The sequence below is a fragment of the Leopardus geoffroyi genome, chromosome A1, assembly GCF_018350155.1.
Source record: "Leopardus geoffroyi isolate Oge1 chromosome A1, O.geoffroyi_Oge1_pat1.0, whole genome shotgun sequence".
In the NCBI taxonomy this organism is placed as follows: Eukaryota; Metazoa; Chordata; class Mammalia; order Carnivora; family Felidae; genus Leopardus; species Leopardus geoffroyi.
In genome coordinates, this window is record NC_059326.1 from 23,491,059 (window position 1) to 23,512,616 (window position 21,558).

At 38.1% G+C, this 21,558-nt stretch overlaps 1 long non-coding RNA gene across 2 annotated transcripts in view; it reads left to right on the forward strand.

Annotated features, from left to right (window-relative positions):
* Nucleotides 1-21,558, forward strand: part of LOC123597450 — a 299,090-nt gene that overhangs the window by 180,063 nt on the left and 97,469 nt on the right. The window contains exons 1-2 of one of the 2 annotated variants that reach the window (XR_006712129.1): nt 2,415-2,570; nt 3,283-3,433. The exons of the other annotated variant lie outside the window; for it this stretch is intronic. This is a non-coding gene — a long non-coding RNA (uncharacterized LOC123597450). Of the gene's footprint in view, nt 1-2,414; nt 2,571-3,282; nt 3,434-21,558 lie in introns of those variants that run through there. 2 annotated transcript variants of the gene reach the window in all.

The following is a 21,558-nucleotide window of genomic DNA, read 5'->3' on the forward strand; positions in this document are numbered from 1 at the left end:
TGTGTACTTCTTGGTGTGCATGCTAAACTTTAATAAAAATCTCAAAAATACATTTTCCAAATTGGAAAAAAAACCCAATCTGTTTGAGCTCAGGTTACTAAGGATTTTCTAATTTCCAAATCCATTGGGCATCTCGAGTGCTCATTTTACCTTTTTGAAGAATCATTGCACCTTGTTAATTCATTCTTTCTTTTCTCTATTTTCACAGCAGCTGACTCAGCTTGGGCCACTATCACCTCCTGCCTGTACCCATGCAATTCTCTCCTAACCTATTCTTCCCTCTCCAGACAATATACTTTATCCTCTCTAGAGCTTCTTGACTTCTTCTAAATGTAAATCAGATCCGGTTAGTGCTTTTCTTAAGGTTCATATCTCACAGGTAAAACTTGAAACTTCTTGGGCCATCATAAGAGGACCTTGTGGATTATGTTCATGCCTGACTCTCTACCTCATTTCCTTGCCATTCCCTTTCATGAAACTTGTGTTTTAGCCAGGCTGGAAGGCTTGCAGTTTCTTGGTATCCCACGTCATTTCCCGTGTCCATGTCTTTGCATTTCCTTCTGCCAGAAATACCTTGCCTCTTTGCCTATTTATCAAGCATGTACTCATTCTCCCAGATGCAATTCAGATGGCTCTCCCTCTGTGGAGACTTCCCTCTCCATTTAGAGGGGATCTCTCTTGGCCACCATGGGCTGAATTTCTATGATTGTGCTTATCCCTTAGTATAGCAACTACTGTTTACCTCTCCTTCCCTACCAGCCTGTAAACTGGTAGTGGAAGGTCTTACTCTTACTTGTTTTTATTTCCTCAGTGCAGGCATTCTAGGCATGTCATGAATGCTTATTGCATGAACAAAGGGATGCCTGAATCAGGTTAGTAGAGGAGACATTTGTTCATGATGCCACTGCTGTCTCTGCTTGTAGTAGTTTCTGTTCCTGGAACTTGCCCACACCCTTCTGGGGCCATAGAAAATTCTCCCTCCCCTGGGAAGCCCCTCACAAGATGCTCCAGCTGGAAGGGACCTCTTCTTTTCTCGTGCTGAAATACCACTTCTTTCTGCCCCCTCTCTTAGTCACTTACCTCTTCTTCAGTATTTGTGCTTCTCTTGCTCAACACAAGTCATTTGTAAATTGTCTGAAGGGACTGTGTCTTACTCTTCTGTGTCCTTCCCCCAAATTCTCACCAAATGTCTTGTACATGGAAGACACTTGGTTGATGTCTATTGAGTTGAATCAGCATGGTTTTAACTCACACAAATGTGGAGTTTTCATCTAGAACATAAAGGAAGCTTAGATTCCTGAACTGGAGAGAATGTTATGTGGGTGGAGCACACAGAGTGATTATTAGCATCAGGCAGGTGGGTCATTACAGAAATCAAAATAACTGCAAAAGAGAGAGCCTTAGGTCTGAAAAGGCCACCTCTGCAGGGAGGCTGCCTTACAGAAATGCTCTCAACCCCTATGGGGGTGCTTGGTAAACCTGTTACACTGTAGCCTAGAGTGGGGGCAAAAACTGCCCTTCACTAAGCCTGTTTAAACTCAGATCAGTTTTGGGGGCCAAGTTCTGGGAAGCTTCTGAAGGGACTTTTAAGAAGATGTCAAAGGAGAGAATGTGATTAAATTTTCTTGAGCTATGGGAGACCCTGGGAAAAAACACATTCCCTTTGCCTTAACTCCCTTGGATGAAACATCATGGTGGAGGAGAGTTCTGATCATTCCCAGAGGGCTTAGAATTCTAATCTCTGGTTAAATTAAGCAGCACTGGAGAGGAAAAAGAACTTACTTGGTAAAAACAATGAGCTTAAAAGGGACAAGCTGAGCTTGTGGTGCAGCATATGTCTTCAGCAATTAGATGAGCTCAGATCTCATCCTGATTCTTACCCACACTGCTGGCCTGAAGAAGGGGCTCAGTAATATCAAATATGCTAGTGGTGAACATTTCCTTTGATTTTCTCATGAGACATCAGAGATTTCAATATTTTCTTGTAATATGTGTTCATCATGTGCTATTTTAAAACCTGCCTTGAAAACAGGCTTGCAACCCTCAATCCCTTTTTTTTTTTTTTTTTTTTTTTTTTAAGTGAGCAAGGATGTTCATGGCCCAGGTGGCTGCCACTGGAGTTTTGGCCACACTGGGGCAGGTGGGCTGAGTACTGAGGTCCCCACCATTCCTCTGACAGGACAGAAGTCCTGGCTGGGTGACCTTTGAGCTTCTAGGACTTGGGAATGCTGATCAGAGTATGCAGTGTATGCACACAGTCACTCTGTGGCCCAGAAGGGTCATATCTAATTAAAAAAAATTCTTTAGTATATTCAACCCAATGAAGCATAGACGGAGTGTTTTCATGTTAAGGCTAGAGTAGAGCTGCATTTCAGTGGCTTCCATTTTTTTTTTTTTTTTCTTTTCAGAGTAGAGACAAAGGCAAAGGATTAAAGGAGGTTGGAAGACAGCTCTAATTGTATCTTATTCATGTGGTTGATGAACTTAACACACATCTCAATTCCGACATCAAAGAGGCCTGAGTCTTCTCCATCAAAGTGACAGTTCAGTTGGGAAAGCCATTATACCATGTAAGCACAATGAGTGAAATTGCATTGGATGTTTTGTTTGCCCTTCCAGTTCTACTCTCTTCCCTTTTCCATCATGCTTTGAGCCCCATGAATAAATCAGAAGGTTTCTTACCCTCTGGCTCCAGGTAGGGTTTGGGCAAAGGAAAGCACTAGCAAGAGATTGGAGGGAGGGAGGGCAATCAGGTTGAGGCATTCCTTGGCTTTTCTCCTGGTTATCATAGGTTATATGAGTTCTTTTATTTACGAGCACAGCTTCTGTTAAGTGATTGGTCCTCCTTTATAATTTTACTGATTTCTCAAGGTTTTGGTAATTGCCTCTTCCCCTGCTGGTCCAGTCCTAGGAGGAGATGACAGCTCTCTGGTGTTACTAGCCTCAGGGCTTTGCTATCCTTTTGTATCTCTTGACCCTGGCCACATTTTGTAAACAGTTACTTTATTAAGGGCCTCCCTGGGTGCCCTCACTAAATGTGTGGCTTATTTCCTGCCAGATGGAGGAGGCACCTTAGAAATGCAGCACAGGGTCACTTAACACAGCATGTGGGAATTCTGGAAGGTATCCTGGAGGAGGTGAGGCATGAAACAATTAAGGGTTAACCAGGTGGAGGGGAATTTAGGCAGTTGGCCCTTAAGGGGCTAAGTTGGAAGCAGTTTGTAGTGGTTGAAACATTGTTCCTGAAGGCAAAGACATTACCTGTCTTGCTTATTGTTATAGACTCAGCTCCCTGAGGACCCAGGGCACATGGTTTATGATCAGTCATCGTTGCTGAATGAATGGAAGAATGGATGAAGGCAGGGAATTGCAAGAGAAGAGGCCAGAATATTGTTCTACGGGATCCTGATCACAGGGACACTGTGAAGTCTTGGTAAGGAGCTGGGGTAACGGGGGAGGGCCATATTTAAAAATGTGTAGGGGGTAGGCACCTGGGTGGCTTAGTTGGCTGAGCATCCAACTTTGGCTCAGGTCATGGTCTCACGGTTCATGAGTTCAAGCCGTGCATTGGGCTTGTTGCTGTCAGAGCAGAACCTGTTATGCCCAGAATTCGTGATCCCCAAAGACCACTAGGGAGCCGAGTCCGATGCAAAAGCAAAGAGCCTTTATTCGAGCTAGCTCGAGCTCAATCCCCTACCTGCACCGACGCAGCAGTGAGATACCAGGGAAAGAGAGCGAGGTTCAAAAGGACAAAGGTTTTATTGGGGCCTGGGGGCAGTTGGTGAGGTAATGGCTATGGCCTCAGCCGATTGGCTGGGGAAGGGTCCTGGGGAAGGGTCCGAGTCCTGTTAGGCAGGTGAGGGGGGGTTTACTCAAGGGGAGGAGGTGTGGTCAAGGTGAAGGACACAGAACAAGATGGAGTCGGCTGGCGTAGGCCCGCCCTTTCAAACCCACTTTGGATCCTCTGTCCCCTTCTCTCTGTGGTTCTCCCCTGCTTGTGCTCTCTTTCTCAAAAATAAACATTTAAAAAATATATGTAGGAGGAACAAAATCAAAAGAACTTGATGAATACGTTGATGAGTAGAATAAAAGAAGATTCAAAGATGACAACCAATATGGATCTACATTATCTTTTTTTAAAAATTTTAAACATTTATTTATTTATTTTATGGTAAAATAGTTGCTTTTTTTAAAATATGAAATTGCCAAAATTGGTTTCCATACAACATCCAGTGCTCATCCCAACAGGTGACTTCCTCAATACCCATCACCCCACCCTCCCCTCCCTCCCACCCCCCCATCAACCCTCAGTTTGTTCTCAGTTTTTAAGAGTTTCTTATGTTTTGGCTCCCTCCCTCTCTAACCTTTTAATAAGCCATTTTCTCCTGTATTCATTTGAGGTCCTTTTGTGATCATTAATACTGACACCTTGGGAATTCCTGCTAACTGGAGATTTCAACTCTGAGGCAGATTATACCCTACATGTCTAGATAATCGTTCAATCAAATGTACTTGGGCCACCTGAGTTAAAGAGAGCACAGTGCTCTGTAGTCTCTTAAGCCCAGGCTCTGGGAATTAGCACTAAGCTTATGTGAAGGAGGCCACATCTGCCCCACCAGACAGACAGCTCTCTCTGAGGGGCTGGAACATTTCTTTTGAAAGATGGGCTATTCTTTTTTAAAATGTAAATACTTAAAAAAATTTTTTTTAACGTTTATTTATTTTTGAGACAGAGAGAGACAGAGCATGAACAGGGGAGGGGCAGAGAGAGAGGGAGACACAGAATCTGAAATAGGCTCCAGGCTCTGAGCTGTCAGCACAGAGCCCAACGTGGGGCTTGAACTCATGGACTGTGAGATCATGACCTGAGCTGAAGTCGGATGCTTAACCGACCGAGCCACCCAGGGGCCCCTAAAATGTAAATACTTTAAGCAGGTTTTCAGATTTTTTTTTTTCAACATGAGCTTTAAGTCTTCCTTTTACCAGTATTTATTGAGAGCCTACTGTGTGCCTGAGGGATAGATTTGGGGATTATAGAGACATGATCCTTGCTTTAAAGGGCTCATAGGACATTTCACCTGTAAAGACAAGACAGTATTCACTCCCACACAGGATGTTCCTAAAAACCTCTGTGGAGAAGTGTCTGAAGTTTGGGATCCAAACTGTAACTCCTTCAAGAATGAGCTGTGCATACTAAGATTCTCATGATTGCATAAAAGTGATATAGCCACAACTTTTAGGGGGGTGAGCAGTGTGGTGGGTCAGCCAGGGGTAGTTGGGAGGTGCACATGAAGAGGCACACCAGCTCAGCTTTCTGAGGTCAGGGACAACTGCTAAAATGAGGTTGCATCTGTGCATATAGTCTTAAAGGGATTTTAGGTCTGGGTGGAGAGCTGATGTTTCTGGAGATGATGTTTCTGTCCCAGCAAGTGGTGTATGCAGGGAGAACATTTAGGATTTACTCTCATAGCAACTTTGAAGTATATGATACAGTATTATCAATTATAGTAACCACACTTACATTGGATCCTCAGAACTTATTCATCTTATACGTGGAAGTTTATACCTTTTGACTAACATCTCCTTATTTCTCCCACCCCCCAAGTCCCTGACAACCACCACCCTACTGTTTCTCTGAGTTTGGCTTTTTTCGATTCTACATATAAGTGAGATGATACAGCATTTGTCTTTCTCTGTCTGACTTATTTCACTTAACATAATGCCCTCAAGGTCCACCCATGTTGTTACAAATGACAGGATTTTCTTCTTTCTCCTGGCTAAATAATATCCTATTGTAAATGTTTACCACATCTTCTTTATCCACTCATCAATCACTGGATGCTTAGGTGTTTCCTTGTATTGACTATTGTGAATAATGCTGCAATGAACATAGGGGTGCAGATTTCTCTTCAAGATAGTGATTTCTTTTTTTTTTCAAATATATATCCAGAAGTAGAATTGCAGAAAAGAAAGTAATTACGTGAGGTGATGGATGTATTAATTAAGCTTATTGTGGTAGTCATTTTGCAATATATATGTGTTAAATAGTATTGTACACCTTAAACTTATACAATGTTATATGCCAGCAATATCTCAATAAAGCTGGAAAGAAAAGAGTGAATTGTATGTGAATAGGTGAGTTTGTGAAGGTAGATAAATGGCAATATAGGAACTAAGCAGGAGTCAGATCACACATGCAGTTGCCTGCTATTCTCTTTCTATTAGCTAGTATTCCATTATGAAACAATACTTATTTACAGTAAACAAATCCAAATGATGCAGAAAGATATAAGGTGAAAAGTAAAAGTTCTTTATCTCCTAGTGCCACTGCCCAGAGGAATCAAAACCTTTAAGATATTCCATGTTTTCTTTCATTTTTCTCTGTGCATACCTCCCTGTGCATTCAATCTTTATTTTTACAATTTACACTGTGCCTATTTCTGCAAACTGCTTTTTAAAAACTATTTTTGATATAATTCCATTCCATTTCTACCTGACCTAATTATTGCATCTTACATAAGGAATCATCACAACTCATCAACCAAGTTAAATGATGGGCCTTTTGTTGTTTCCCACTATTACAATTAATCCTGAAAGCAACTTCCTTACATCTTTGTGCAAATATATGTATTTGTGAAATAAATTCTTAAAAGTGGGATTGATAGCTGTCTATTGCCATGTTATTCTTCATAAATTGCACCATTTTTAGCTACACTTGTGGGGAGAATAGCATAGTACACAGAGTTGTTCAATGGCTAGGTTATATACCGGAAACTCATGTAACATTATGTTACAACAAAAGAATAAACTTTCTGACAGAATAGGTTCCTATTCAGTTTTAAATAAACATACTCATATTTGTGAATACAAAAAAGTTGCAACACTTTGTATTCACACTAATAAATGTATGTTTGTTGAAAGGGGTCAGGAGGATGTGACCGCCTGTTGACCTATGAGCTACACCTGGGCTATCAGGCTGCTCACCTGTTCCCCATCCTTGGACTATACCTTCCACTTCCCTGGTTATTCCCACAGCCAGAACCATTTTCAAGGACGCTTCCTTGAGAAAGCCACATGTTGTTGAGACCATCTGGGCTACATTGTGACTGAACTCAGTGCAGGTCTCTATATAAACTTTTAAGATTCTGGAAGGCAGGTGTGGGCATCTACTCATTTCCCAGCTGCCCAAGATAAGCCTGGTAAGTAAGTTCCCTTGCTTATTGAGATGGCCACCTTCCAGTCTGCAATGGCCTTTCTTCCATCTCTCCTCCTTGCTCTCTGGGCCAGGAACCAGGTTCTCTTTTCACCAGGGGAACTCTCAAGGTTGTGAAGCAACAACGTCTGAGAGTGCCAGATACGAGATTTTATTCAACTTGAAAAGCCTGGAAATTATCATACTTAATACTTCTCCATATTGGATATAATTAGACTTTACTGTTGTCTAGCTGATATCTATTTTCACTTCTCTCCTCTGACTATATAATTTACTTAGGTATTGGTAACTTCTTATGTATAAATTGCAAATCCCAGTTAGAATGAAAAGAAAGAAAATCTCATAGGTACTAATTAATAGCTTTCCCTTATTTGACCATTTAATTTCACTCCTACGTGTACTTCCTCCAGGACATTTCTACAGCTTCTGAAATGTGTTTTCTTTTTCTGCCTTAAGTAATGACTATTTTAAATTATTGTACATACTAAGTTTTTTCTTAGCCCATCCTTGCTGCTCTCTCTGGGTACTTAACACTCCTTATTATTTCCTAGTTTTTCAAGGGTAATGTGGCACCTCAATTTCTGCTTATGTTGTAGTCAGGGAGGTAGAAAATAAGCAAAAAAGAATTCATATAATTTCAGATGGAGATAAGTCATGGAAAAACGAAGCAAGGGCAGATTACAGAGTGTTTGAATTAGAGAAGGGAGTGGAAGTCGATGTTCACAAATGAAAGTGAAGCAAGACCTCCTAGAAAAAGTGACTTTTGGGCAGACCCCAAATGGTAAGTGAGAATAAGGCAGGAGGTGAACCAGGCAGATGGAAGAATGTGCAAATGCCCTGGGGTGGGAAGGAGCTTAGCATGTTTGAGTAGCAAGAAGCCAGCTTGGCAGGTGAGGGATGAACAAGGAAAAGGAAGGGAAGGCCATTAGGAGGAGTTTGGACTTGACTGGTTGGAAGGGAGACCGTTGGAAGGTGTTAAACTAGGGAATGACATGATCTGATTTATGTTTTTAAAAGGCCATTCTGGAGATACGTGCTCTACTGCCTCTTCCCCCGACTCTCCAACCCTCTTAGTCTCCAGCCCTCATAGTCTCAAGATCTTCTCCCTTTGTAAAAATAGCCCTCTTTTTTTTTTTTAAACCACTTGGCATTGTGAAGTTACCAAACAGAACAAAGCAAGGATTAAACTGCTTTATGTGTGGCTTTATATGTGGCCCTTGATCTCTCCTCTGAGTCCTTGAATTCATTTCATCAGAAATAGTTCAATTATATCAAGTCATTGGGTGCTAGCTGAAGGATCTGGAGATAGATCTGTCAAAAGATTAGATGCCATTTAAAAACAATCATTGTTGTTTTATAACACGTCCAGGTACAGATCTGGGTTGCTTTAGGTGCATCCTTTAACTTATTTAACTTGTTAGAGATGCCTGAAATGTTCCATTCCCATGGAAGTTTAAAAGGAAAGCAATTTAACATAAATCCTTTCCTTTTTCCTCTGTCTCTAATTTTTATTAAAGTTCTCTTTGTGTAAAAACATTGCCTATAAAAGTCAACTTGAATGTGAATTACAATTAGAGACACAGCCTCTGAGGTTGCCAAAAGAGGTTCTTCACAGATCCATTAACATTTCCCCAGTTCTCTGTTGGATGATGTAGATTCAGCTCCAGGACAGCTTTTGGCTACTTCTCCATTTAGCCTCGGCACATTGGCTGATGTCTATCAAGCTAATTGCTGGCTAATTCTATAATAGATGTGTCCCAGGTGTTTTCTGCCATCTCTTGAAGCTTTTACTCTGTTTCCTTCTGCACTTGGACTCCTACTTACATCTTTACTGACTTGCATAATGCATAAGTATCTAATCTCTCAGAAAGCTAAGACTCTCTCCTTGTTGTAAGCCCTGGATTAAAAAAATCCTTGCTGACTGCCGTGAGTAGTTTAGGAATTCTGATTAACAGCAAAAATCAAGTCTGAATGACTTGATTATTTGAAACTCAAATCTGGGACTGTGACACGCAATAGCCAAATCATACAGTGCAAACAGAAAGGGAGTTGGCTGGGGTAGGTGGTGGGGAGTATTGGCGGGTGATAGTGAAAGGAAGGTGTCAAAGAAGAGTGGTAGGCAGGGCCCACACAACTGTGCTGTCTGCTGTCTCATGTACTACTTGCTAATACAACAGCAGTGAGTGGACCTACAGCTTTAAGAGGATGCCAGCTATCCCTCCATATTGCTTTTACTCTAGAAGCTAAAAGTTTGGAATCTGATGTTTTCTAGAACCTCAGATGATAGACTCTTTGGCATCCTGGGTGGAATTTTTGTTATCAGTCTTTGAAGCCACAGCTTTTATCTATGATCTGTTATGGAAAGTTTGTTTGAGTAGTACCTTCCTAAAGACACCCATCCTGAACCACTGTATTTAAAATTGCAACACTCCAGACTCCCTATACCTTGTTGTTATTTCCTTTTTCCTGCATCTGTCACCTTCTAATATACTATGCTATTTATTCTGTTCATAGTCTTTTTCTTTTTCCTCTGCTAGAATATAAGCCTCAAGACTACAGGGATATTTGTTTTAGTGATTCACATATCCCAAGCACTTACTTAGAACAATGTCTGGAACATAGTAGGTGCTTAATAAGTATTCCTTGAATGAATGAATGATGTTTCAAAATAATAATAGGTAGTAAATATCAGCTCAAGATTCTTTCTTATTTTGGGGATCTGATTAATTCAGCTGTTCAACCAATCTTCATTTGTGAACACCTGCATAATGTAATGTACTGTATCTACATCTATCATAACTTTTAGTATAATTTCCTTACCTGCCATGTATATTTCAGTCTTAGGCTCAGACTATCAAAAGCCATTAAACTAGCTATTACCTTCTTGATAGACAAATTGATCTAATATAGTGTGATCCCTATAATTAAGTATATAATATCTTAAGATCTTTTCCTTGTATAACACTTTTACTTTTATGTGAACATCCCTCTCCTTCAATTTATCATAGTGTCTCTGGTGGGAGAGTCTGCCCTGTGTGAATGAAGGTCTCAGCCCTTGAATTCCCCCGTGAAAACATTTATGTGACTATCCATGCTGGAGTAAAGACAGCCAGAAGGAAAGTAGTAAGCACAAAGGAGTTTATTAAAGCAAAAGTACACTCTCAAGGTGGGAGAGGGGCAGGGTCCTTGAGGTGGCTCCAGGGTTGTTTTGGTATTGGATATTTTTTGCACCTCTTTGGGCTTGGAGGAGCTGTGGCTACAGTGGGGTGGTCTCTACTGGAGGCTGCTTCTAATAATTTGGGGCAAGTCCTTTAACAGGTTGGGGAGTTTTTGACCCTTTACGAGGTTGTACCAGAACCATTAAGGAAACCTTTCTCTATCAGGTGGGGCTGTCCCACTGTGCAAATGCATTACAATGAGTCTAGGGGTTACCCTGGAGCAGAGGTGGAAGAGGAAATCTCATGCTCCACACCTGGGGCTCTTGATCTTTCAGCCCCAAGGTCTTGGAAGCCACTGGGTCAGGATGTTGTGCCCCCAGGCTTCTAATGTACTTTATTTCTTACTATCCTTGCCCCCGTTTATGTCCCTATCATTCCCCTTTAAGGATTTGGGACTCTGCCTCCCGCATTCCTTCCACTGCTGACATCTAGTTTCTACCTAACATCAGCTAAGTACTTGATTACTAACTATAAAGTGCCATAGGAATTTCAGTCTTATGGTGCTTGTAATGATTTTAAAATGTAATTGGATAATAGTTTTGTTATTGGTGGTGATAGCACCTCGGGATTTATTCTCATGAGATGTAAGTTGCACACTGGCCTGCTGCAAATGTTTCCTCCCAGCTGTGCTCCCTGCCTCCAGGTCTTTCCCCCTTGACTCTATCCTCTACAACTGCATCAGACTTTCTTCCCTAAAGCCCAGCTGTGACCATCCACGCTAATCTCAGAAACTTTCAATAGTCCCCAGTGTCTATGCAATTAAGCCCCAATTCTTTAGCATCTTATTGAAAGTTCTCTTTAATGACCTCAAATCACCTTCACAGGCTTACTTCACTGTCTATTTTCATATTCCTACATAATCAGGAGAGTCATTGCTTCCCCTTGTGCTCTAGGCATTATGATTCCTGAACTTGTCTCATGCTGATTCCTCTGACCAGGAATGCCCCACAGCCTGGGTTCTGTCAAATTCTTGTCATCTTTTAGACCTCGGTGAAAGGCCACCTCCTTTATGGAATTTTTTTTTAATTCCCATAATTGGTTGTGCTTCTCCTCTCTTTGAAGTACTGTAACTTAAAAAAAAAAAATCACGATGTATAGATTCTAGTTCTTTTTTAAAACTTTCTTTTGTTGTGGTAAGAACTTTCTTTTTCCAGTTTTACCAAGGAATACAATTGACAAATAAAATTGTAATATATTTGAAGTATACAGTGTGATGATTTGATATACATATGTATTTTGAAAAGATTCCCACATATAAGAGATACCATGCGGTATTTGTCTTTCTCCGTCGGGTTATTTTACTTTGCGTAATACCTTCTAGATTCATCCATTTGTCATGCATGGCAGGATTTCCTTCTTTTTAAAGATCAAATAATATTGTATTGTGTATATATGCCACATCTTCTTTATCCATTCATCTGTTGACAGACATTTAGGTTGTTTCCATATCTTTGCTATTGTGAATAATGTTGCGAAGAGCATGAACATGGGAGGGCAGGAATCTCTCTGAGCTCCTGATTTCAATTTCTTTAGCTATGTATATCCCAAAAGTAGGATTGCTAGATCATATGGTGGCACTATTTTTAATTTCTTGAGGAAATTTCGTAATGTTTTCATAATGATTGTACACTTTACCTTCCCACCAACAGTATACAAGAATTCCCCTTTCTTCACATCCTTACCAGCACTGGTTATCTCTTGTCATTTTGATAATAGCCTTTCCAGTGGGTATGAAATAATATCTCATTGTGGTTTCAGTTTGCATTTTCCTGATGATTAATGATTTTGAGCACCTTTCCATTTACCCATTGGCCACTTTTATTTCTTTTTGGGAAAATATTTATTTGGGTCTTTTGCCCATGTTAAAATTTTTTGCTATTGTGTTGTAGGAGTTTCGTGTATATTTTGGATATTAGATATGTAGTTTGCAAATATTTTCTTTCATTTTGTGGGTTGGCTTTTCATTTTATTGATGGTTTCCTTTGCTACACAGAAGATTTTTGATTTGATGTAGACCCCTTGTTTATTTTTGCTTTTGGTTTTGTTTTTGATGTTAAATCCAAAAATTATTGCTCAGACCAATGTCAAGGAGCTCATCCCCTATGGTTTCTTGTAGGAGTTTTATAGTTTCAGGTCTTATTTTCAAGTCTTTAATTCATTTTTGTGTATGGTATAAGATAGTGGTGCAGTTTATTTCTTTTGCATGTGGATATACAATTTTCTGAGCATCATTTATTGAAGAGGCTGCTCTTTCCCCATTGTATTTTCTTGGATACTTTGTCCAAAATTAATTGACCATGTAAAGCATGAGTTTGTCATGGATTCTTGGTTCTCTTCCACTGATTTATGTGTCTGTTTGTATGCCCATCTATATTGTTTGGATTACGATGGTTTTGTAATATAGTTTGAAATCAGGAAGTGTGATGTCTCAGGCTTTGTTTCCTTTCTTAAGATTGTTTTGGCCATTTTGGGTCCTAGTGATTCCAAATTTTAGGAAATTTTTTTACTCTATGGAAAATACATGGAATTTTGATAAGGGATTGCTTTGAATCTGTAGATTACTTGTGTAGTATGGGCAGTTTTACAGCATTACTTCTTCTAATCCATGAAAACAGAACATCTTTCCATTTATTTATATCTTCAATTTTTTATCAATATTTTATAGTTTTCAGTGTACAGAACTTTCCATTCCTTGGTTAAGTATTTTATTCTTTTTGATGTTACTATAAATGGGATTGTTTTCTTAATTTTTCTTTTTGATAGCTTATTGTTAGTATTTAGAAATATACCTGAACTTTGTATATTGATTTAGTTTCCTGCAGCTTTATAAAATTCATTTATTTGTTCTAACAGTGTTTTTGGTGGAATCTTTAGATTTTCTGTGTATTAGATGATGCCATCTGTAATTTCTTTCTTTTCTGATTTGGATGCCCTTTCTTTCCTTTTTTTTCCCCCCTAATTGCTATGGCTAGCAATTCTAATTGCTATGCTATGTTCAGTGGAAGTCATGAGAGTGGGCATTCTTGTTTTGTCCCTGTTCTTAGAGGAAGAACTTTTAGGTTTTTACCATTGAAAAGCCCACCATGATGTTAAGAGTGGGCTGGTCATATGTGAATTTTATTGTTTTGAAATACATTCCTTCTATTCCCAATTTGTTGAGAATTTTTATCATAAAAAGGATGTTGATTTCTTTCAAATGCTTTTTCTTCATGTATTGAGATGATCATATGATTTTTATCCTTCATTTTGTTAATGTGGTGTCTCACATGGATTAATTTGCATATGTTGAAGTATCCTTGTACCTTAGGAGTAAATCCCACTTGATCATGATGTATGATCTTTTTAATGTATTGTTGAATTCAGTTTGCTTATGTATATATATTTTAAATGTTTATGTATTTTTGAGAGAGACAGCATGAGCAGGGAATGGGCAGAGAGAAAGAGGGACAGAGAGAATCCCAACAGGATCCAAATGTCAGTGCAGAGGCTGATGTGAGGCCCAAACATATGAATCATGAGATCGTGACCCAAGGTGAAACCAAGAGTTGAACGCTTAACTGACTGAGCCACCCAGGCACCCCAGTTTGCTTATATTTTGTTTAGGAGTTTTGCCTCTGTAGTTTTTTCTTTCTTCTAGTGTCCTTGTCTGATTTTGGAATCAGGGTAAATCTGGTCTCTTAAAATAGTTTGGAAGTTTTCTCTCTTCAGTTTTTTTTTAAAGAGTTAGAGAAGGACTGGTATTCTCCTTTAAATATTTGGTAGAATTCATCAGTGAAGGCTCTGGTCCTGGTGAGGATACAAAATCTTTTGTTTATTGGTAAGGTTTTGATTAGTGGTTCAATCTCCTTAATTATAATTGGTCTATCCCATTTTTCTATTTCTTCATGATTCAGTTTTGGTCAGTTGTATGTTTCTAGGAATTTCTGGTTTCTTCTAGGTTGTCTAATTTGTTGGCATATAATTGCATATAGTAATTTCTTATCATCCTTAGTATTTCTGTGTTAACCATTGTGATGTCACGTCTTTCATTTCCAGTTTTGGTCTTCTCTCTCTGTTTTTTTTCTAGTTTTTATAGAGAAAATTTTTCTTACTTAAAAAATATTCGCTCAATATTAGAAATTGATCTTTTCTATTTTTTTCTAGTCTATTTTATTTATATTTGCTCTGCTTTGTTATTTTCTGCCTTCTATTAACATTCTTCTACTTTTTCTAGTTTCTTGAAGTGTAATATCAGGTTGTTGATTTGAGATCTTTCTTTTTTCATAATGTAGGTGCTTATTGCCATAAACTTCCCTGGTAGAACTGCTTTCAGTGCATTCCATTAGTTTTGGTTTGTTGTGTTTCCATTTTCATTTGTCTCAAGATTTTTTGGATTCCATTTTGATTTTTTCTCTGGCCCATTGGTCTGGCCTGGCAGCTAATATTTGTTCTCAGCCACATTTTACCTTTTACCATGCTTGGAGGAGATAGGGCTATCAAGTTTTCTTATTCTCTACATACTTCGTGTTCTTGTCACCTACTTTTTGACATTTCTGTGATCTAGGCAGCTATAATATAAGTTTTCTTGACCCCTTGCAGACTGCACTCTCATCTCAATCAGAATTGTCAAGTGGGTTGCTGAAAGCCACTCTTTAGCCTGATTGGAGAATAGAGCCCTACCTGGCTGCAGACAACTCTTTGCTGGGTATTTCCCAAACCTAGGACATTTCCTGCTTGAGTACATGGCTGAATCACAGAATATGTTCAGTCTGACCTCAGCATCTTTCACTTGTATGAAGTTGGAACCAATTATCAGAAAGAAATATTCTCTATTGAGTTTAGGAATTTTCAATTACTGAAGTTTCCTTTTAGAACAGAAATGTACTTTTTATTGTGCCAGACTACATGATTTTTTTTTATCTTTGAATGAACGCATGGTTATTTATTTGTTTTTTTTTGAAGCCTGACTCTTGGAAAGCAGTCTTATACTAATATTTATTTAAACATGGCAGACTATGGGTCAGAAAATCTAAGAGGTAATTTGAAATGCACTTTGGAGTATGTTATATTCAAATCTTCCAGGAGATCAATATGTTTCACTAAACTAGATACACAAAATTTTATATATTCCTTAATATATGAACAATGATTTTTACCAATAACATTTATAGTATTGTGGAGCTAACTCATCAAAGATAATTCTCTACAAGTGCTGCCAAAAATCAGAGCTGATCTTGGCATGAATCCAATGTTTCTGGGTCTGAAGTCTTAGGTCTCCAGGCATGGGGAATTTGGCCTTCTATCATCAAGACAACAAGAGAATTTCCTACATTTTGCCTAAAATGAAACTCAACCAATTTTTCTCCCATTTAGCACTTTAGTTACTTACCTCTAGTTATTTTTCACTGATAGGAAAGAAACTACTTTTATCAAAGAACATAGAAATGCAATTCATTTCTTTCTTTTTTAATGTTTATTTATTTTTGAGAGAGAGAGAGCGAGGAGGGGAGGGGCAGAGAGAGAGGGAGACAGAAGATCTGAAGTGGGCTTTTTGCACTGACACCAGAAAGCCCCATGTGGGCCTCGATCTCATAAACTGCACAATCAAGACTTGAGTCAAAATCAGAAGCTTAACCAACTGAGCCACCTAGGTGCCCCTCAATTCATGCCTGTTTTTTGTGGGTACTGTGTGTCACGGGAATTTTTAAAATGAGTAAACTGTGGTCTCTGCTCTTTAAGGAGTTGCAAGTCAGTGGTAGGGACAGGTAAGGCATAAATAGCTAGAATACAAGGTAGCTCTAATCAGTGCTATAATTAGGATGTTGTGCAAATACCAGAGTATGAGAGATTAATGGTTTTAGAATACGAAAGACTTCCTTCTCCTATTTTCTTCTAGAAACTTCCTTAGGCTAATGCTTCTGGCCTCTCTCCCCACTAAGTGAGGAGAAGTGATGTTGTTCAGATCTACTCTCCAATCTATCAGTTTCAGTGGTAGAGGCCTCTGACCTTGTAAGCAAAGACTGTGTTTGTCTATGTTTGCCTTAGTGAGAAGCTTAATTCTGGCATTTAATAGGCCTCTTTGCCTTTTGTACCTTGCTCTTCAACAATGGTAATAAATTAATGATAATATTGCCAGAGATCAGAATGTGTGGTATAAAAACACATATAAACACTTTTATCAAAACAATTTAATTGTAGAGATATGCTAAGAGATATTACTTCTCATTTTATTGATCAGTTACTTGAAAAATTCTGCACTGTTAGTTTTTTGCTGATGCAATGTAGTATAATGAACAATTCCAAAATTTAGTGGCTTATGATAACAAATATTGATTCACTGCTTATAAGTCTAATGGTGGGCTGGCCATGGCTCTCCTGGGCTTTGCTAAGCTTGATGTGTCTTTCATTCTGGGATCTTCTTTGGCGTGAGTTATTCTCATGGTGGAGGACAGGAATGCAAAAGGGGCAAACTGAAGCTTGTAATACCTCTTACAGTCTCTGCTAACAGCTGGCATATTGTCATCTCTGTTCACACTTGATTGGTTAAGGCAAGTCAAATGACCAACTCCAAAGCCAATGGGGCAAGCACATCTACTGTATTCACAGTGAACCATGACAAAGATGAGGACAGAATAAAGGGTTGTGATATAATTTCCCATATGTACTTCTGGGTTTCAGTTAGTTTCTTGTATATAGAATCTTTAGCTACTTCATGCTATTTACATCATCTAACTTATTTATTCCATCTGTCTTTGATAAAACTCTGAAGACATTCACAATTCTTTAGTCTCCTGCCATAGAGTATCATTTGGGTGAATATTTTAATGTAAGTTAGTAAATATTACTAAATATTTAATGTGAATTATTTTAATATTCATAAAACTTTGGAAGAGCCTGTGAGGTTGGACAAATTCTTTACTACCAGAAAATATTTTATTTCTTAATATTCTTAGATGAACTGGGGTCATAATTACTGTTCTGTTTGTGGTGGGCAGACTATAGGGTGCCTCCATGATCCCTGCTTTCTTGTTCTCTGATTCTTGTGGTCTCCTTTTCTTGAGTGTTAGTAGAGCTTGTGACTTGCTTGTAACAAATAGAATATGACAAATGTGATAAGACATATGTGATTATATGTAAGTGATTATATAATATTGTAAACCCTGTTCTGCAAGGATATTCTCTCCTGCTGGCTTTGAGGAAAGGTATGACTATGTTGGGAAGGCAGAGATCTGAGAGTGACTTCCAGCCAATGGTTAGCAAGAAAGTGAGGTTCTCAGTCCAACAACTTAAAAAAACCAAATGCTGGTAACAACTATGTGGGCTTGGAAATCGATCCTTCCAGTTGGGACTCAGATTAGACTGCAGCCCCCACTGATATTTAGATTGGAACCTTGTGAAATCATGAGTCACAGGACCCAACTAGGCCCATACTCTTGGTCCATAGAAACTGAGATAATAAGTGTGTATATTTCATGTATTGTTAAACATTATTAGAAAACTTTTTAATCCATTATCCATTTTGGAGTATCAAGGATAAAATGTTAATTGTGTTACCTGCTAATTTTATTTGTTTCATTTTGGTTTCCTACTTTGTTACTATTGGTTTTGTTTGTGTATTAACATCAAGAATTTTGGGTGGTAAATTCTGTGTAAGCAGATTTTCTTAAATCCCTTCATCTCATACATACTTTTATGTTTACAGAAAATTAAAAATACATACTTTTAAATTAATATTTAGTAAACCTCTACAATGTATTTGGCACAATCCTATGTGATGGGGCTACAAAGCAAGAGACACAGAAATGGTTCCTGCCTTCATAAAGTTTATGTTTTATTGGAAGAATCAGATAATAACAATGAAATACAGTTTTGAAATTACACACTTGAATAACTGCATGAAGAAAATAAAGAAGTTGCTGCTATCTAGGAGTAACTAGATCTTTTCTAGCAAAGTCTTTTGAGGAGTTAGCATTTAAACTGAGATTTAAAAGATGAGAAGCGGGGCGCCTGAGTAGCTCAGTCAGTTGGGCGTCCAGCTTCGGCTCAGGGTATGATCTTGTGGTTTGTGAGTTCCAGGCACACGTGGGGCTCTGTGCTGACAGCTCAGAGCCTGGAGCCTACTTTGGATTCTGTGTCTCCTTCTCTCTCTGCCCCTCCCCCACTTGTGCTCTGTCTTTCTCTATCAAAAATAAATAAATGTAAAAAAAAAAAAAAAGATGAGAAGGTGAGGGGCAACTGGGTGGCTCACTTGGTTATGACTCTTGATCCCAGTTCAGGTCTTGACCTTGGGTTGTGAGTTCAAGCCCTGTGTTGGGCTCTGTGCTAGGCATGAAGGTTACGTAAAGAGATAGGTAGGTGAGAATGTGCAAATTTAATCTCATCACTTTAGAACTGGATGAGTTCTGTTGGTGCAGAATTTTGTTTGCTTTTGTGTGTGTGTGTGTGTGTGTGTGTGTGTAGAGAAAATATGGGTTGGATAGGAATTGGGTTCAGAAATGAATGCAAACAAAAATATCTTGGATTTCAAGAGATTGAAAGAAAATATAATTAACAAAAAGTGTATATATTTGGAATATAATCTTGTGATAACTTGGATAGGAATTGTATGGTATAATACTATGTCAACAATTCTTAGGTTAAGAAAAAAGATACTTAAAAATAATAGAGACATTGAGTCTCATCTAGTACATGTTGGCCATTTATATACTTATTTATGAGAGCAGAGTCAAGACATTTCTGAAACTGCTTTGTATAACTATCTCCCTCTGCATCTCTTCCTTTTTTTCTGCAATTGTTCTACTGGCTTTTATTAAGCCATAGATATTTCACCCCACTGTGAATCTAAATCTTTTGCTTCGGTTACTCCTACACACCTGCACTGAATTTTAGAACAGAGGCCAGTATACATTCTGGGAACACCACGAAGAAAATAAAATTTTCTCTTACTTTGGCTTGAACTTTTTTTTTCCAGTCAGTTTCCAGAGTGTTTGTTTATCAGGCATTTTCTCTTGATGGCAAAAGTCTGTCTCCCAAAAGCATGTTTGGAACTGAAAGTGCATTTGTCTTGAAAGGCTGGCGCCATCTTAAGTGTAAATGTGTGCTTTGTGAACATTAGTAGTTGTTGAGAAAGACAAATAATGGAGATTGTGTGTATGAGTTCTCTGTGTCTGTATGTGGGAGAGGGAGAGGGAAGTGGGGAGGAAGATTAGAAGGGAGTCAGGAGGAAGAAGCAGAAGAGAAGTAAGGAGAGAAAAAGGACATTGTTTGAGACAGTTGATAAACAGAAATCAGTTTGACCTGAAGCAGGTGCCAGAGTTACAAAGACCATCACAGTAGAACTATATATACTGATGAGACAGGAAATGATGGGAAAAGGGGACCACTTAGAGAAATCTTGTCAGATAGACAGGAAGGTACCAGAGAAGAAAACTAGGAACGATATAGTCCTCCTTTTCTGGGCTATGTTCTAGAAAAAGTGGCTAACTCAAGTTCCTTGTGACAATGGGTTTAATGATTCAGAAGCCACATTTTTCAGGACTAGGATCTAGATAAGCAGCTAGATACCTGGAGTGTTGTTTTATTTTTCTTTTTAGTTAAGTTTTTAATTTTAATTCCAGTATAGTTAACATATGGTGTTATATTAGTTTCAGGTGTACGGTATAGTCATTCAACAATTCTATACATTTCTCAGTGCTCCTCATGATAAGGATACTCTTAATCCCCTTCATCTATTTCACCCATTCCCCCACCCACCTCACCTCTGATATGCTTTATTTTAAACAAGTACCCTTACTTAAGGTTTTTTTTTTCAACAAGATCAATTTTTACTTGAAGCATACTTCAGAATACATGATTCTAAAAGATACATTTAAAATATTCCATCCAAGAAAGATGGAATACACACTTTCTTCTAGAACACATGGAAGAATCCCCTGGTTAACTCACATAATAAGAAACATAACAAATAGTACAAATTTAAGAAGATTGAAATCAAATCATTCTAATCACAATAGCACACAATTAAAGATCAACAATAAAACAAAGCCAGAAAATTTACAATATAAATATTAAATATTTAATATATTAATATTAAACATCACACTACTACATAAGCAATGGGCCAAATAAATCAATGGAAAATCAGAATAGGTCTCAAAACAAAAACACAATATTCCAAAACCTATGGGATGTAGCAAAAGCAGATGTTAGAGTGAAATTTATCATATAAATGCTTGTATTAAGTTGTTTATTTGAACTTTTTTTCTTAACATTATAACACAAGGAACTAGAAAAAGAAGAAACTTAGCTGAAATTTAGCAGAGGAAGGAAATAAAAGAAAATTCAGAAATAAAATAGAGATCAGAATAAACAAATACATAACGTTGAACATAGTGACCAGTTTTTCCAAAAAAAATAAGCAAAATTGGCAATGCTTTAACTACATTAAAAAAAGGAACAGAGAAGCCTCAAAAACCAAAATGAGAAATGGAAGACAATCATCAGATAAACACAATGTGATAACAAGTTACTATAAACAATTATATACTAATAAATCAGATAACTTAGAAAAAAACCAGACAATTCCTAAAAATGCACAAGTTGCCATGAATATTTAATCCAAGAAATAGCAAATCTTATTAGACAATAACAAGAATGAAAGTTGAGTTAGGAATCAAAAATCTCCCAGCACAGAGAAGCCCGTGACCACATGGTTTCACTGGTGAATACTACAAAACATTTAAAAAAGTAATTAAGAACAAGCTTTATCAAAATCTTACAAATAATGAAATAGAGGGAACACATTCAAAATCATTCCATGAAGCTGGTAGTACCCAGGTACCAAAACAGGAAAAAAATAGAACAAAAAAGTCTAGTTTGTCCAGTATAAATATTGCTACTCGACTTTCTTTTGACATAGGAAAGCAGAATTACTTGGGAAATGATCCCCACAGATATTTATTTTCCTAGTACCAGAGAAGTTGAACACTTGAGGCTACCAGCAGGAGGTGCAAGAATGGAATTAGAAATGGGGTATACTAGAAGCCTGATTAATATGCTAAAGGATGTTAATGCAGTCAAAAAGTGACTCTGTCTATAAATTTGTAGTGATTTCAGAAGAAGTGAAAGCACAAGGCAATAGTCCTAATA